Genomic DNA, 19876 nt, shown 5'->3' with positions numbered 1-19876 from the left:
TGGTGTTTTTGTATTGATGCATTCTATGTGTTTGTTGAAAGTCCACATAGAAAGATTTTGTTTGTTAAGACAATTGTTATGTGTATGGTACCTTTATTTCATTGTTGAGAAATGGTGAAGTTTATCACAGAAACCGAACTGTAATGAAGAAATTAATGTAAGCTGGATTCAATTTAGGGATGGAAACAAAATAGAAACAGTTTCTTCACAAAGACAAAGTAGAAGCAGAAGCTAAGAACAGAGAACTTACCTTGTCTACAATGAAAATCTCTAATCCATTAAACAAAAATTAAATTGTTTGAACATTAAACAAAAACCAATGATGGACTACCAGACTGAAGGTCATTCACTAAGCATTTCATTGAGGCATTTTATCATACACTTGCAATGCAAAATGTAAGTGTAGAGAGAATTACACATGCTTCCAATTATCACACATGCTTTCAATTTACCATTTCAACAAGATGATTTTTCTTTCAAAATCACAACAGAACTCAGCAAGTCTATTTTCATAACATTCTTCATGACAGGACTTTTGTTCTGTTTTTCAAAAATCCTTTCCATTTATTCTTACACTTACAAAATTCCTCTCCATATGCATCATGAAAGGAGTTGTTCTGTTTTTGTAAAAGGGATTAGAATACTGATGCATATCATGTATGCCTAACAACAAGTCTATTTCAGCAAGTAAACAATGATCAAAATTCCTCTCCACAATTGAGTTGATAACAATGATCAAAATTCAATGTTTTTATAACAACAAAATGCAATTCTACAAGCAAAATTGGTCTTGGTTTCATCTAAATTATTTCAAAATCAACACAATGAACATCATCTAAATTATTGAATATATATTCAATGCTTTTAGTCGCCTATTCTACAACTTTTGGCAACTAAAAAATGTTTAGTTGCCAAATTTGGTCGCCAAAAGTATAAATTGTTGTAGTGGTTGGAGATTTTGGTGAAAATTGTGTGCTGATAAGGTTGTTAGGTCTCCAAACTTCTGATATTTGATTTTTCTAAATTTTTTTTTTTCCCAGATTTGTTTTAGTTGCAATATATAGATGAATTGTTGCAATGAGAAATTTTTTTACCGCTATGAGATGTATCTGGTGTGGATAACTTTCATGGGTATATATATATATGAGAGTATAGGTTGATATTTTTATTATATGTTTAAATTAAGTTGTTAATTTTACGTTGTTTTTCATAATAGAAAAAATAGTTGCATGCTTGCTATTGATATTTTTGTTGGGACAAATGCATATATAATTTTTATAATAAATATTCATTTGCAATGTCATTGAAAACTATTTGCAACACTAACAAGACGGTCGCTAAAAATAATAATCAACTTTTTTATTTTTTTATTTTTTTGGGCGATAGCAAAATAACAAACGCCAAAAGTATGTTAGGCGGTTGCAAATAATTTGTGACCGTTACTTTACTGTCGCAAAAATGTATTTGTCATTCTCATATTTTGCATCCCCCATTTGTTGTCACATGACCGTCGCAAAAAGTTTTTTGTGACTGTATTTTTATTATTTACTATGGCTTATAATAGTCATAAAAAATATTTTTTTAGTAATGTTAGTGGGACAGCCCCTATGAAATTTTTTTAAGACTATGGGTGGTTATCTCAGGTTATAGGTTGTTGCCCATAGCAAGGAGTCACCAAAAATGTAGGTTGTCGGGTTGATAGTGGCAAGAGATTATGGGATACCAATCAAACCAATGTCATACTTCAAAATTGGCCTAGTGCCCTTATCTTTGACATTCCCTAGTTTCATTAACTGACAATGTTGTAGCTTATCAATTTCAATTTATTTACGCACGTAACCTACTTTCGTTGATTAATGAAATAGTTTCTTTTACCTTTCATTACATTTAAGTTCTACACTCACTCATAAATAAGAAATAGTGAAATCTTCTTTTTTGAGGCAAAGAAATAACCTCGGTAGTATTTTTTCCCTTTGATCACTAGCTTTTTTGTTTGTTCTTAGAAGTTAAATTGAGTGCATCGCTCACATTGGATTGTAATTCGATCCTGGCACATCTTATAGCGATCCCGGTTGCCCCTTTACTGTTCTGTTGTATTCCGGACTCGGTTCTGTAAAGTTGGTAGTTGTATCTATCTTGTTGTCGTCCTTTAATTCCGATTGATTGAGTTTTAGGATGTTTTGGGCAGGGTTGTTACAGGTTGGTTAGGCCTTGGTTTCAATTCCTTGTTGCCCAGTTTTTAGGCAGTCCGCTCGAGCGGGTCTTCTTGCGCTCGAGCGGGGATTGCACACTCCCAGTTTTTCGTGTCCCTGCAAAACTTCTGCAGGTGTGATTTCTACGCTCGAGCGGGTTTCTTTACCCTCGAGCGGTAGCGCTCGAGCGGGTTTATTGGCACTCGAGCGGGTAGTACATTTTTGGTGTAAGTTTTGGGAGGGGGAAATCTACGCTCGAGCGGACTGGTTTTCGTGCTCGAGCGGATGTGCTTTGTTCTTGTGTCTTGGCGCTCGAGTGGGCCTTCTTGCGCTCGAGCGTGTCCAGATTTTTGTTCTTGACGCTCGAGCGTTGTGTTCTCCGCTCGAGCGGGAATGTCGTATATCAGTTGGCAGCTGGGCATTTTAAAATCACTTTTTACATTCTCTCTCTCTCTCTTACTTTTCCAAAAAGCCATTTGAGAGCTCCTCTCTCTAAAACCATAACTTCTCTCTAAGTATTGATCTAGCTAGGGTGTTTTCCTCACCTTGGGTCTTCACAAAAAGGTTGTTGATCGTCGAGGGCTATCTTTTGATCCGAGAAACTCGTGGTTTGGAGCAACTTCGTTTTCGTCATCTTCTCCTTCGAGTGTCATCTTTTGAGGTAGGGATTCCTACTCACAACTATGGGTTTTGACCTAGATATTTGGGTATTTTGTTAAATGTGTTGATTTTGGAAAGTTAGGGTTTGAAAATGTTGAAAGGGGATTTTGTTATTTTGATTCAAAAATATGTATTTTGAGTTTCAAAATAATGATTTTGTTGTTGGTTGTTGATATGTAGGCCATTGGGTCAATATTGGGAAATGGGGTAGACAGCCCTAATTGGTTGTATAAATTAATTGGTATGATTAATTTGAGAAAATTGTGGTTATATGGAATTGAGTTGTAAATAATGAAATTGCCTCATTATATGGTTGAATAGTGGAGTCAGATTTGTTAATCGCTCATTTTTGAAAATATTAATATTTTATCTGTTAGAGCTTTTATTATCTGTTTAGAAATAATTGCTTGGACTACCGGTGGAGGGTAGTTTTGATTGTTGTAGACAATGCATGATGATTAGGCAAACTAAAACTAATCAATTGGATATGTCATAGAGTGTGGCAGTTGATAGAATACATTAATGTTATGCATTGATTGATTACGTATATGACCTTTGTGTATATATGTTGTGTGTGGGGGAGGAGATAGGGGATGTACTCCACGGTTTAGGGGAAGATAGGGGATGGAGCTCTAAACCGAATGTTGTTTGGGAGGAGATAGGGGATGGACTCCACTGATACAGCTCATATGCTTGTCAAATAATGTGTTGATATAGCTCATATGCTTATCTTTGGAAGTGTTGATACAGCTCATATGCTTGTCATTGGGAGTGTTGATATAGCTAATATGCATATCTGTTGAAATGTGGATACAGCTTGTATGCTTATCTGTTGAGATGTTGATACAACTAATATGTTTATCTACTGTAAAATGAGAAACGTTTAATATGAGTCATTGTCTCATATAAGTGGTTGGCCAGGTTCTGAGCCATTGATGTAAATTGTGAAAATTGACAAGAAATGAAAACTGAAATGAAACATGAACATAGTGGTCATGTCACACCCTCAAAATAAACTCATCATAACCATAACATTAACATGCATTTATAAAAGAAAATGAATCATTTGAGTTATTCATCAGAGTATTCTTATTGAAAGACATCACATGTAACATCCTGCAACATCAAAATAAGTGCCCTAAGGGCTTACATCTTTCCAAGCTAACACTTGGACACAAAAAGGATGAGTGCTAACTCATTTACAAGATAAGCCCTAGGCTTGAATGTTTACATGAAATCTCAAAAAAAAAATAACAAAATCAAACATATAACTAAAGACAAGTCTTCAAAATCCCAAACATCAAATCCTTCCAGGCTAAGTCCGGGGAGGTTGCTTATCACCTGAACCTGAAAATGATGTTCCCATAAAGGGTGAGCCACAGCCCAGTAGAAAAATGCTAAACCAAATATAAGCATTGAATAAAGCTATAGCATTCAATAGATGGTTAACTAAGATAATCAATTTTATCATTAAACAGTCTCATGACACTAATGTCTAAGACACATTTCACTTTCCATTATTATCAACATGGCTCAGAACCTGGCCAACTTACAACAGTGAATTGTATATCATATTCACATTACTTCCAATATCAACAAAACAAACGAGACTCATGCTCATATCAAAACACTTCATACTTCCCATTTGATACACATTTTAGTGCTGTATCAATAATCATGTAAAAACACATCAATATAATAAGCACACATAAAAATGGTGCTAATGGAGTCCATCCCCTATCTCCTCCCAAACAAAATCCGGCTTAGAGGTCCATCCCCTATCTTCCCCTAAACCGTGGAGTACATCCCCTATCTCCTCCCACACAAAACAATGTATGCATACACATAACATATACAACACACAATCAATACACATAATGTCTGTATTAATTCAGCAGTCAATATTGATGACTTAATCAATGATTAGTTTCAGTTATCCCTAATCCACATGCAGTGTCTACAACAAGCATGACTATCCTCCACCGATAGCCCACAACAGTTATTTCTAGATTTGGAAATAAACATACCATCAATTCAATAGGCGGATGATTTACATTATCCAACTACACCATTTAACCAATAACTTTCCCAATTTCATGAATTTAACCAAATTCCCCAATTCCCTTAAATTAATTATACAAATTAATTAATTAACACAACTAGGGTTTCTCCCAAAACTATCAAAGTATCCCCAACATATCAAAATACCAAAACTTAGAACAAAACTTATAGAATGGAGTAGGAAATCCCTACCTCGAAGAAAATAATCCGTATAGAGAAGATGGAGATGAAGACCAAAGACCCACGTGCTCCAAATCCCAAGTTTCTCAGATTAAAACAAAGCTCTCGCGAAGCTCTACCTTTCTTCCAAAGGAACTAGGGTAGAAGACCACCGGAAATAGATCAAATCTTGGAGAGAAGGTAAGAGTAGAGAGAGAAACTCTCAAGGGGCGGTTTTTAAAAGTTAAGAGATGAAAAGTAGGTCAAAAAGTGATCAGAAAAGTGAAATCACGGACTGATGTAGTCGACTCTACGCTCGAGCGTAGAAAGCCCCGCTCGAGCGTAAGACACAGAATCATGCTCGAGCGTGAAGAAAGCCGCTCGAGCGTCGATTGCACCCTTTCAGAAGTTTTGCAGGCGCTGCACCCGCTCGAGCGTCAAACTCCCCGCTCGAGCGGAGGAGCAAAAACAAGGGATCACGCTCGAGCGTAAAAACTACCGCTCGAGCGGAAGAACTGCAGAGCAAAGTACTGGGAGATGGAAAATCCCGCTCGAGCGTCAAAACTCCCGCTCGAGCGGAGAAGCAACAACGAAGGGCCCGCTCGAGCGTTAAAACCTCCGCTCGAGCGTGAAGGCCAAAATCTGGGCATCACCTATTGGCATCAAAATTCAACCAACCTGTACCAGACCCGTCCAACACAACCTATACTTCAAATACAAAGAGATTAAAGGATAACAACAACCAATAAATAATGACAGGATATACGGAGCCTAAGTCCGGATACAATAATCTAAAGAGAAAAGACCGGGGTCGCTATAGGTCATGAAATGGAAATGGATTATGAATTGGTTTATGAAAATTGAACATTTATCAATTGCTAATATCTTAGTCATTGCTCATATTGTGTTTAGCATATCTCTACTGGGCATTGGCTCACCCTTTATGGGACATTATTTTCAGGTACAGGTAGTATGCCACCTCCAAGGACATAGCTTGGATGATGATGAGAGTTGAAGACTCTTTCTTTTGTTTATTTTGATGTGTTACTTGTAAATTCAAGCGAAGGGCTTAATATGTATTGAGTTAGTACTCTTCTTTTGTAACCAAGTGTTAACTTGGAAAGCTGTAAGCCTATAGGGCATTTGCTTTTGTTGTTAACATGTAATGTAGTTGTAAGAATTACTCTGATGAATAGAAATGGTGGATTTCTTTTGTATCAATGCATGTCTAAAATGTCGGTTTAATGCTATTATTTTGAGGGCGTTACACATCTGCATTTTTATTTTACACGTTAGTCATCAAAAAGTTAAAAAGTTAATATAAGTTATCATCACACTCTCTACTTTTCTGTACATTTTTTTATAAAATATCAAAAAGTCAACTAAAATAGCCAATTTCCAAACAGGGCCTAATTGTTTTATTTCGCACGATAAACAAAATAACAAAGTTATCATTTAAAAATCCAAAATTTAGTTACCTTGGACATAAATTTTGAATTTTTATTTTAGTTTTTTAATTGTTGAAGATGTTGGGGGTGATGATGGTAGCGAAAGCAGCAGTAATTATGGTAGTAAAGGGCGGTGGTGGAGGTGTTCACAATGCTAGTGGTAGTAGTAGTGGCGTGATTAGGGCTGAGCAAGGAATCCGTGAAATCCGTAATCCGATCCAGTCCAGTCCAATCTGATAGGTTTGGATTGGTTTTTTGAATCCACGGTTCGGTTCCGGATTGAAGAATTAAAAATCCGTAATTCACGGATTGGTTCTGGATTGAATCCCACGGTTCTGGATTGGAATCGATCCGGACCGTATACAAATAGTCTATATTTTTATTATACATCCTCCCCCATAGTATCTTCTCCTATTCTATGTAAAATCTAAAGTCAAACCTAAAACCGTATAATATCTTCTTTTATTACTTTTGTTTGTTAGTTTTAAGTTTTAATTTGCAATGGTCTAAATACTTATGGTGAAACCAGTTTTCTTATGGTTGTTTAAATTCTAGAACAGCATGTCGTTATTATAGAAAAACATGTTGCTATTATGGAACTAATATAGCGCTATGTTTATATTTTTATGAAATTCAAGTGTTATATATATATATATATATATTTGTTATTTAATTATGTGAATCCGTGGTCCTAAACCGATCCAATCCGTATTTAAATGGATTGGTTCGGATTGGTTCCATGATTTAAACGGATTGGATTGGTTCCAATTTTTCAGGAACCGTAAATAACGGATTGGTCCTGGTTTTACTCCAATCCGGTCCAATCCAGACCATGCTCACCCCTAGGCGTGATGGTACTCATTAGATGAGTATAAATAGTTATCCTAATCTATTCCATTTAAATTTGTTCATAAATTTAGACCAATTTAAATAAATTTTAATTGATTGTAATTGAACCAATTTATAATGAGTGATGCTAGGGATCTCAAATAATCTATTAAAATTTCTACTAAACCCCTCACATGGGTGTGGGACCCACACACGTGTGGGTTTGTATAGGTCCCACACCCATATAAGAAGTTTGGTAAAAAATTGTTAGAAATGGTTGGGAAAATTCTGGGTAAAACCAAAATTTGTTCCTAAGTTTGGTCTATTTTTTAGGTGGGCCCCGTGCGTCGATTTTCACGGGTCAAAGTGGTAACGCATTGTATGCCGCGTTGTGATTCACGTGGTATATTTGGTTGCTCAAAATCATTATCGAGTGAATAAGAAATTGAAGCCAAAGTGTGCTCCATAGAAATGGAGTTTTGGTGGAAATTCCTTAAGGTTGGAAAATGGCTTGTCCCACATTGATTTGGTAGGAACTTTTGAATGGGTTTATAAGGCATGGGATTGGAACTTGGGGTGTGCCCCAAGGGGTACCCAAGTTTTGTAGAGAGGGAGGTTAATTTTGAACCCTTTGTTGTGTCCAAAATAATTCTGCATCTATTCTCTTCATATTGTTGCATTTAATTTTTGTGAGAAAGAGTATATACACTAAGTGTGTTCATTGAACAAATAAGTTGTAGTAATGCATTTATTTGTTGTTGATCATTTCATCTTGGGAGATAGACGTCCATATTCTGAAAACACCGTGGAGAGGACGAATCTGTCTTAAGGAGACAGTGTCAAACACTGGACTTGATCATATTATTATTCGAAGATATTAATCAAGTAAGTTATTTATTTATTTTCTGTTTTGTTATTGTTTATTTAAATCAAATTTTAATTTTGTTTTTGTAACAAAATAAAATCTGTTTTTATTTATTTAATTCTTTTTCTAATTTGATTTTTGTAATCAAACATTCATTCTCCTTTCCTATTTTTCTTTTATATTCTGTTTGTCGTTTAGTACCCAAATAGAATAACTAATTTAAATACAGTGAAGATTGTCCAACAATCTTAAGACATATTATTTTTGTATCTTTATTGTATTTAATTTTCTGTGTTTAACAAAGTGATATTCTGGTTGGAAAATACAAATAGTATTTATAAACTATTTGACAGATAGTAGTAATATACTGTCTATTTTCTTTGACAACTAGTAGTTATATACTGGTGTCATTAACAATTGCAGAATATTATTTGGTGTCATAGAAAATTATTGTGGCATTTTATTTTCTAGTTTTAGTAACAAGGAAAATTAAATTATTTTGTGTTATAATTTATTTTCTGGTTTTAGTAACTAGAAAATTAATTTTGTTAATTAATCATGTAACTTTGTGTCTCGGTCACAATCTGTATATTTTGTACGTGACTTACGATTTCGTTTGGAAGGCCACTTAATTTTGAACCCTTTGTGAAAAGGTGTTAGTTCTTTTGACTTTATCATAGTTCATCATGAGTATACATGGAAGTATTTGATTCTGGAGTTAAATATTAGTTTTACAAACTAATTTCATTTTTATTACGAAGAAACCTTTGTGGCAAGTTTATTTTCTTTATTGGTTTACTGATTCATTCTTTAATTTCTGTGTATGGATCCGCAGTCGTGAATAGTTTCTGCACATGAGTCGGAAAATATATATATATATATATTCACAAGAACATTTTAATGTATATATAATTAGCTTATTTATGCACAAATCAAACTGATTAAATAAATATATGTTTTGTCATTTTTGGAGTTTAAAGTTTAAAACGCGTTGGATTTTATTTATGGGTTGAGAATCTTTTTATCTCATGATGCAAGTTATGAGATCATGCATGATTAATTTATTTTTTTAATTCATTATTTTTAGTTGATGCGTTTGATATGCATGTATTGATATCAACTCAAGTTATTTCTTAAAAATAATTTCATGTGATTTGGAATGATAAATTGATATGTTGACTTTGTACATAAGCAGATTAATTTGAGTATTTCTAATCAATTTTGAATGGGTGTTTAAACACCAGAGAAATTTAAACATGAAGATGTATGTAGTTATATCGTTCCATTTAATTGGAAGCAAATTTAAGAAATCTTTTATGTTGATTATTAGTTTGTTTTGAATTTGTGACATGAGATGTCGTTAATTATTATTTTACTTGCGTAGTAGAATTTGTTAAACCATAAACCATTCTATTAATATGGGAGTGTATCTCTTGCATTAGATGAGATAACATAATTTTCTTTTGTCACAAATATTTGATTGTATCTCTTACAATCAAATGGGTTTTTTGAATTGTTTGATTCTTAGGCAAAAATTTTATGAGGATATGATTTTGTCAAAACATTAATTTTGATTTGTGTAGTCATAATTATTTTGGATTTTTCATTTGAAATTTATGAATCATGATTTGAAATTTATGAATCAAGCACATCATAGACAACAAGTGATGGATGTTATATTTTGATTTATATTAGAAGTGATAGGGGTGGTGAATATGATGCATCATTAAATGAATTTTGTGCACAACATGGCATTATTCACCAAACTATAGCACCCTATTCTCCTCAGCAAAATGGAATTGATGAAAGAAAGAATAGAACCCTAAAAGAAATGATGAATGTCATGTTACTAAGTTCAGGCTTACCACAGAACTTGTGGGGGGAAGCAATATTGTCTGCTAATTATGTTCTTAACAGAATACCCTACAAGAAAACCAACAGCACTCCTTATAAATTGTGGAAAGGTCGACCATCTTCCAACAAATACTTAAAAGTGTAAGGGTGTTTGACAAAAGTTGAAAAGACTAAGATTGGATCAAAAAAAGTAGATTGTGTGTTTATTGGTTATGCTCAGAATAGTAGTGCATATCGCTTTCTGATTTATTTATCAAAAATACCTGATATAAATGTGAACACTATTATAGAGTCAAGAAATGCTGTGTTTTTTGAACATGTCTTTCCTTACAAGAAAGGACAGGAATTAAGTTCACAGAAAAAAACTTATGATTGTACACAAAGTCAAGAGACTAATGACAATCAAACACAAGAGACTAGTAATGGTCTCGGCCAACAGGATTTAACTGATGATAAACCAAGAAGAAGTAAGAGAGCGAGAACATCAAAATCCTTTGGTCTAGATTTCCTAACATACCTGTTAGAAAATGAACCTTAATTTAAGGCAGCAATGACAGGTCCTGAAGCACCTTTGTGGAAAGAGGCTATTAATAATGAAATTGAGTCCATTATGCAAAACCATACTTGGGAATTAGTGGATCTTCCACCAGGTTCTAAACCTCTTGGATATAAATGGATATTCAAGAGAAAAATGAAGGCAAATGGTTCAATAGACAAGTATAAAGCAAGACTTGTAGTAAAAGGTTACAGACAAAAGGAAGGTCTGGACTATTTTGACACATATTCCCCTGTGACTAGAATAACATCCATTCGCATGCTTATTGATATAGCAGCGTTGTTTAATTTAGAGATACATCAAATGGGTGTTAAGACAGCTTTCTTAAACGGTGATCTAAATGAAGAGATCTATATAGAGCAACCCGAAGGGTTTGTAGTGTCGGGGCAAGAAAAGAAAGTTTGTCGGCTTGTAAAGTCTCTTTATGAATTAAAACAAGCACCTAAGAAATGACATGAAAAATTTGATCACGCAATGCTTACTAATGGGTTTAAGATAAATGAATGTGACAAATGCGTCTATGTTAAAAACACTGACCAAGGATATGTCATAGTTTGTCTTTATGTGGATGACATGCTTATCATTAGAAGCAGTCAAAACATGATCAAATCAACTAAGCAAATGCTTAACAGAAGATTTGATATGAAAGATATGGAGGTCGCAGATGTTATATTAGGAATGAAAATTACTAAAACATCTGACGGATATGCGTTATCTCAATCTCATTATATTGAGAAAATTCTTGATAAATTTATTAAATATGATTTGAATGTAGGTAGAACACCTGTAGACATCAGTCTTTATTTATCAAAAAATAAAGGTAATGCAGTGTCTCAGTTGAAATACTCTCAAATCATTGGAAGCCTAATGTACCTAATGAATTGTACTCGTCCTGATATAGCTTATGCTATCAGTAAATTGAGTAGGTACACTAGTAACCCCGAAGAAGACCATTGGAAGGCGATCATTCGGGTTCTTAGATATCTAAGATTCACCTGTGATCATGGTTTGAATTTTACTCGATATCCAGCAGTACTCGAAGGTTATTGTGATGCAAATTGGATATCGGATACTAAAGATTCAAAATCCATAAGTGGATATGTTTTTACTCTTGGAGGCGCTGTTGTTTCTTGGAAATCCACGAAACAAACATGCATCGCACGATCCACAATGGAATCTGAGTTCATTGCTTTAGACAAAGTAGGAGAAGAGGCAGAATGGCTTCGTCACTTCTTAGAAGACATTCCAGTGTGGCCAAAACCTGTGCCAGCTATTTGTATTCATTGTGATAGTTAATCAGTAATAGGCAAGGCACAAAATCACATGTATAACGGTAAGTCATGACATATTCGTCGTTGACATAATACCGTAAGGCAATTGTTGTGAAGTGGAATAATCTCAATAGATTATATAAAATCTAAAGAGAATAATGCGGATCCGTTAACAAAAGGTTTGACAAAAGAGCTAGTGCATAGTTCATCGAAGGGGATGGGATTAAAGCCTATTACATAAGAGTCATCATAATGATAACCCTACTTATATTACTGGAGATCCCAAGAACTAAGTTCAAAGGGACAACTAAGTTATGTGTGGCTCGCCAGAAATCACCAAGGGATTAAAATTCCTTACTCATTCCTATGGTGAGAGTGATATCTACAACATGTGTTCTATGCCGCATTGTGATATCTACAACATGGGAAATTCCTAAGTTTGGTCTATTTTTTAGGTGGGCCCGTGCGTCGATTTTCGCAGGTCAAAGTGGTAGGGCGTTCTATGCCGCATTGTGATTCACGTGGTATATTTGGTTGCTCAAAACCATTATCGAGTGAATGGGAAATTGAAGCCAAAATGTGCTCCATGGAAATGGAGTTTTGGTGAAAATTCATTAAGGTTGGAAAATGGCTTGTCTCACATTGATTTGGTGGGAAGTTTTGATTGGGTTTATAAGGCATGGGATTGGAACTTGCGGTGTGCCCCAAGGGGTACCCAAGTTTTGTAGAGAGGGAGGTTATGGGCAAAATGGGCTAGACCCATTGTACCAAAAAAAAAAAAAAATTCACCATGCGCGCCGTCGCCGCTGTCTGTTCAGTCGGGCGGGAGGGCTAGGCTGGGCCTGGGCTTGGGCGCGAGTGCGTGGTGTGTGGTTGGGCTTGTTCTGCCCAATACTAATCTTTTTGGGCCAAAAACATTTGAATTTAAATTTTATTTTTTGAAATAAAATCTGTCCGAATTTCTGTCCAGATTAATTTCAATTTTTGAATTCAAAATTTTGCACCTCTCCAGAATTTTGCATAGGTTTTAGACAGATCCGAATTTGTCCAGATTCAAAGCCAAAACCAGTTTTATCTATGCAACAGAATCGGGTGTATGTTCAAAATTCAAAACCAAACAGTGCCTTAAACAGATTTGAATATGTTTAATTCAAATTGAACAGGTACTATACCTGTTTAATTCAAAATGGAAAGCCACCAGTCCATCTATAAATAGACTAGCCCTCATTTGTTATTTAGATTCACTAAATTCGTCCAAAACAATTATGCATCTATTCTCTTCATATTGCTGCATTTAATTTTTGTGAGAAAAAGTGTATACACTAAGTGTGTTTGTTGAATAAATAAATTGTAGTGCTGTATTTATTTGTTGTTGATCATTTCATCCTGGGAGATAGACGTTCATATTCTGAAAGCATCGTGGAGAGGACGAGTCTGTCTTAAGGAGACAGTGTCGAACACTGGACTTCATCATATTATTATTCAAAGATATTAATCAAGTAAGTTATTTATTTATTTTCTGTTTTGTTATTGTTTATTTAAATCAGATTTTAATTTTGTTTTTGTAACAAAATAAAATTTGTTTTTATTTATTTATTTAATTCTTTTTCTAGTTTGATTTTTGTAATCAAACATTCATTCTCCTTTCCTATTTTTCTTTTATATTCTGTTTGTCGTTTAGTACCCAAATAGAATTAATTAATTTAAATACAATGAAGATTGTCCAACAAAAATTTGATAAATTATTTAAGATCCGTAGCATTTTCCATTTATAATTTCAGAGTTGAATTGGTCGCATTTATGGTGTTCATATAACATTTTCATAGCATTACTCTCAATTTAGTGAAAATTTAGTTTGATGAGACCACGTGTTTTACATATACCAGGAAAATTATAAATAAGTGGAACGATTTTAAAATAATTATATAAATGGAACAATTTAAAAATAATTAAGCTACAAGTAGCATACTTTTTTTTATGCAATTTTAACACACAAAAAAATTACACTAACACAAAAAACTTGCATCACTATTATATATAAAATTAATTTTCTACTGTGTCCAACTAAATAATAATAATAATAATAATAATAATAATAATAATAAAACACTAATCACAAAGGTTTGACCTATGGAGTTAGACCCTAAGGAGTTGAGATTTTAGAGGTCACTCTTAGGTGATGTTGGCACCATAAATCTGTAATTTTATTATTTATTATTTATATAATTGCAAGACATGTGGCACCTTCCTACTCATTTGGAGGTTATGAGAAGTTATAAAATGCGGAAAGATGATGTAGAACAAAGTGGAGAACATAGAGTATGAAGTGGAGGTTGAAGGAAGTTATAAAAAATCATGAAGTATGAATGGAGGAGGTGGAAGAGTGGATAGTTTTAGGTAGTTTTTTCCTATAAATGTTTGCCTATAAATAGTCATTCATAGCTACATTGTAAAAGGTCCAAAATTCAAATAAAAGACAATTGATTTTTATTTTTCTTATCATTTATATTTCCTGCACTTTATTTTATACACTTCATGTTCGAAACATATGAGTAGAGGTAAGTTCTCTGCACTTTATTTTATGCACTTCCTTTTCAAAGAATAGGAGTGGAGAAAAATTATTGGTTAGTTTGATTGTTCACTTAATCATCTTTCTCTGTCTCCCTCCTTCTTCTTTCAATTTTTCTTTTCTCTAAACTTGGCAATTTTGAAATCCTCTTCGTTAAGGCAAAAGAACTGTCAACGTAATCGCTTGATAATTAGCTGGAATTTAATCTGTAAACATTTTTCAATACTTGTTGGCATGCTCGCATTTATGATATTTCCCTCGTAGGAAAAATAAACCAACAATTTTTGACACGCCCAGTGAGACGTCAAGTGCAAGAAATGAAAATGAATTGGATTTGTCCATTTCAAAAAGCCTAGACGAAATTTTTTGTCGTAAACAAAAACTTTTAGATTTTCAAGAAGAGATCTATTTTCTTGATGAAACCAACTTCCATCTATTACAATATTATTTGGTGGAAGAAAAAAAATACGATTTAATTGGAGAAATTCATAAACTTGATATGGAAGTTTGCCAATGGAATGATGAGTTGTCAACTCTCATTACTAAGTCTTTAACCGAGGCTTTAATGGCTAGAATTGGTAAAAAAAATTTAAAATTGTTTCAGTGTTGAAAATGGCAAAAGGAAAGAGTTGATTTCATCAATGGCTCGGGGAGTTAAAATGTCCATTTTTAAAGAGCCAACTTATGAAAATAACATGGCTAAAAAGAATGTGGTTGAGCCAAATATGGTTAAAAATGATGTTCCATCTAAGGCTCGAGGGGTTGAAAAACCTATTCTTAAAAAGTCAAGTCATGGAAATAACATGTCTATGGGGGATTTTCATAAGTCATTAATGGCTAAAAAAAAAAAAGCAGCCCCATTTGTCAATGAATGATGAAAGTTATTTGGCCAAAAAATATGTTCTCAAGCCAAACATGGCTAAAAATAATGAATAATTTAATGTTCAAGAATTTGAATTTTTTGAAATTATTCAAAATGTCAAGTTGTTTGAATTTTTAAGGTCATTGTACTATGGTTCTTGGTGTTCAAAATCCTTTTTGGATTTGTGGTTCACATCAAAACTTAATTTTGATGAAATAGCTAACAAAACAATCATCTTTAAGCATTGTCTTGATGAGTTTTATGCACTAAAGAACAACTTAGCCATTTGAAATGTTGAACTTGGCTAGAAAAAGTCTATGCATTTAAATCAGTGGTTGATAATGGCTTATCTTTTCAAATCGATGGTGAATTATTATTTTTTTTTTAAAGGCCCAAAAGGCACAAAATAATGGCAGCATGTGTACTTCAGTTGTAGTCAAACAATGGCACTTGCATTCAACCGACAAAATTGTGAACATTTGGTGCTATTATATCATTTGAAGCACTTTGTTGATATTATTCAAAGCACTTTGTTTCTTAGATTAGTCATGTGCTTGGTTCGGCCCTTTAAAAATTCAAATAAACATCATTCTTAATAGCTGCAGGGGGTAATGTTGGCACCATAAATCTGCAATTTTATTATTTATTATTTATATAATTGTAGGACATGTGGCACCCTTCTACTCATTTGGAGGTTATGAAAAGTTATGAAATGTGGAAAGATGATGGAGAACAAAGTGGAGAACATAGAGCATGAAGTGGAGATTAAAAGAAGTTATGGAAGATCATGGAGGATGAAATGGAGGAAGTGGAAGATTGGATAGTTTTAGGTAGTTTTTTCCTACAAATGTTTGCCTATAAATAGCCATTCATGGCTACATTGTAAAAGGTCCAAAATTCAAATCAACGACAATTGATTTTTATTTTTCTTGTCATTTATATTTCCTGCACTTTATTTTATGTACTTCATTTTCGAAGCATAGGAGTAGAGGTAAGTTCTCTGCACTTTATTTATGCACTTTCTTTTCGAAGCATGGGAGTAGAGATAAATTAATGGTTAGTTTGATTGTTCATTCAACCATCTTTCTCCGTCTCCCTCATTCTTCTTTTAATTTTTTTTTTCTTTACACTTGGAAATTTTGAAGTCCTCTTCATTGAGGCAAAAGAATCGTCAACGCAATTACCTAATAATTTGTTTGAATTTGATCTGCAAAGATTTTTCAATCCTTTTTGGCGCGCTTGCATTTATGATATTTTCCTTCGTAGGAAAAATAAGTCAATAGGTGATGTTACACAGTAGAACTAGTTAATTATGTAGCAGTAAGTTGCAGACTTGTACACAGTTGGGAATTTGAATCCACACTCTTGATACTGGGTACTATTTATTCAGGCCTAAAAAATTCATCCTATCTACTATATTTAATTTCGTCATAAAAACTGGTCCCGAAAATAATCAAACTTAAGACCTTGAGATTTAAGCATTAAGCCTCACCAATCGGCCACACTCTTGGAGTTACTAAAATGTGATTTCTCCTATCAATCAAATCTAATTGGGTGAATTACAAAGGGTGATTCTACTTACACCACTACTTTATCTCTTTAGATGATTTTTTTTCCCCCAATTTTATCTGTGTGTGAAATTACCTATAAGGATAAAATACTAAAATTAAATATATTTTATTATCTCTTTATACCCCTTGGTCTTCAAACCCTACTCCTCTTTTTTCTTTCTTTTCTCTTACACATCTCTTTTCAAAAAGTGAAAATCATAGTATTTTGATCATTAAAGAAAGCAATGGATGAAGAAATGGTAGTGAAAAACCATCAAAAAAATGTGAAATTGTGAGATTTTTTTATTTATTTGGTAGTTTTTGTTTCGTTTTTCTAGATTGGTGTTCGACTTTCATTCGGTGGTTTGAAATCGAACAAAATAAAATAGCCCGGCATCACTTTGCCGAACAAAAAATATAAGTCTGGTATACATTTCTGGTAACCCCAAACCGAATTTTTTTAATTTGTTCGGCTTCTCATTACCATGTATTTTCAGTTTCATTTATTTTTATTTTTTTTATTTTTTTGCCCAGAAGGATTGTACTTATACCCATGTAGCTTCCTTTTCGTGCTCCTTTCGGTTACGATAGCCCTACAATTCAAACTCTTGTGGTTCTGAATCTGATTTCACAAGTGCAATATGAAATAGATAAACACAAATGAGTTCAAATTAGGCAATTCTTTTGAAAAATCGATTTTGAATAAAAAAAATTGTCAAAAATTGACTACTTTGCCAGATTACAAAGTCGCCACCTAAATATTTTTGAGCAATTTAGGAAACTCGAGACTCGTGCCAAATGCCACTTATCCGTCATCACCAAAGTATCTCGGCTTGGGAACTTAGATATGAGAGGGGAAGGTCATGAATTGAGCACTCCACTCACCCAATCAAAGATCGGCCTCTACTAATCATGATTTGATTTTTATTTACATTATATGCTCTTGTTCCGATTTATTAAGCTAATTTACTATGCGACGCACACAAGTATAGACTAATTTGCAAAAGTTAGAACGCTTTGATTTCATATTTGTTTGAAAATTGTTTTGAATATGTACCACTTGAAAATGTGATCTCATATGTACATTCATCAAGTTATCCTAACTTAAACAATTAGCCTTCATCCACAGGTATTCAAACAGCTATATCAATTAAGTACTTAGCCTCATGGTAGTATGCTTGATATGGCAACAATCACACACATGCAATATGCTAAAGCAGTACGTGCTCACCTAATATTTCGAGGCAAGCCAAAACAGATAAAATAATTAGAAAAATGCATGATTCTAATCGATTCAAGATGGCTAATACAACACATACAAGAATGCAACTAGCAAGTCTGGTTCCCTAATATGTCATGTAAATCACTTTGATAGCATGCGGTGAAGCACATATTCAAGGAAGTAATAAATGACAATGACGTTAGAATGATGAACCGAACCTTATGCATGTAAGATAAATGGATACAAACATGGAAAATGCTAAGGAAACATGATGTTCTATACTATCCATCGTAAGCAGGTAAATAAAAAGGAGAAAGAAATGGGGTTGGAAGACATGCACATTATTACAAGTTTGCCCTTATACAGGAGGGTTCGAATGAATGTCCTAGCTACTTAACCTAATTAACTAGCTATTCTAACTAATTAATACAAATTAGAATTCCACTAACTAATTAGTTACAAGTCCACTACTTTAGGTACAACATACTATTATTAAACATAATTTTAATGGGCCCTAAGAGACAAGGGATGGCTTATGCATGCGCCCGAATTTCCACCCGAAAATGCTCTCTGTTCTGCTACCAGAATGCTTCTGTTGTACAATCAGAAAATTACACTATTTTTCACCTCAGTCTCTACTCTGTTCTGCAAATAAAAAGGACACTGCCTGGCTGAAAAAGGTGGCCTCCAGCCAAAAGAAATGGACGGCCGTACAGTAAAGGTGGCCGGCTGACCACTAATGTTTGGTATTGCCCTGCTGCAACAAACATGAAACAGAGTACAAACCGAGTATTTTCAGGAGATGTTTGTCCACCATACCTCTCATTATCATCAAACAGATCAAATGAGGAGTAGGCTTGATTAGCAAACCATCAATTGACACAAAATGATTGCATGATGATCTATGAATCAAGGGAAAAGATTTCAATAAATGATAATGAAAGACCAACAAAACCTCATCCCTATCATAGAATTGATCAAGGAAATGGGTTGACATTGACTCTTGAACCGTTTGCATCACTAACAAGTATGAAACAACTCAAGACTCAATGGGGCCAATTAACGTCCGATTGAACCCGAAACTATTTTATTATCTTATTACCTCTTAGTCCAATTTTATTGCCTCTTTTAATTACCTTTCCATTCATTAATCATTTTAGTCCAATAATGAAGATTAAGTCCACTAATGGAGAGAAGTGTCCAACAAATGGTTGTTTTGGGCATGACACAGATGTCATGCATTTGGTAATGAACCTCCGAAGAGATTAAATCATTAAGCACAAGGATCTCTATCTCAAGCTTAAACAATGACCATTTGAAACAACTCTCAAAGCAAAGAAAAAGCCAAGAAGAGAGGGAGGTTGCAGAGGTGATTAGAGGTGAACACAAGTATGGAAAACACTAAATAAATGCTATCAACTCAAATAGGTTGGCGTCTAATGCCTAAAACACCAAACCTATGAGAACTATTACACTAGAAGCATGCCATACAAAGCATAAAATGAAACTAACAAATAAAAATAGTCCTAAAACAGTCAAAAATAGCACTGAAATTCACATGGAAAAGCTTGAAAAAACTAGCTACCATATTAAGGAAATTAAGCTCATAAACAAGCACAAGGAGGGGAGACTAACCCCTTAATTTTTAGGATTTCAAAATAGCATTTTTAGCCTCTGAAAACCTCTAAAATTCAGTGGTAAAAAGTTCAAAAAAAGTTGATGAAAAAATGGAAAACATAAGGGCAAAAGCTTGGACGACAAGGTTCAAAGAAGGGTGGT

Source organism: Camellia sinensis, chromosome 7 (genome assembly GCF_055761805.1).
Source record: "Camellia sinensis isolate YWXY chromosome 7, ASM5576180v1, whole genome shotgun sequence".
NCBI classification, from domain to species: domain Eukaryota; kingdom Viridiplantae; phylum Streptophyta; class Magnoliopsida; order Ericales; family Theaceae; genus Camellia; species Camellia sinensis.
This window is presented reverse-complemented; position numbering follows the sequence as displayed.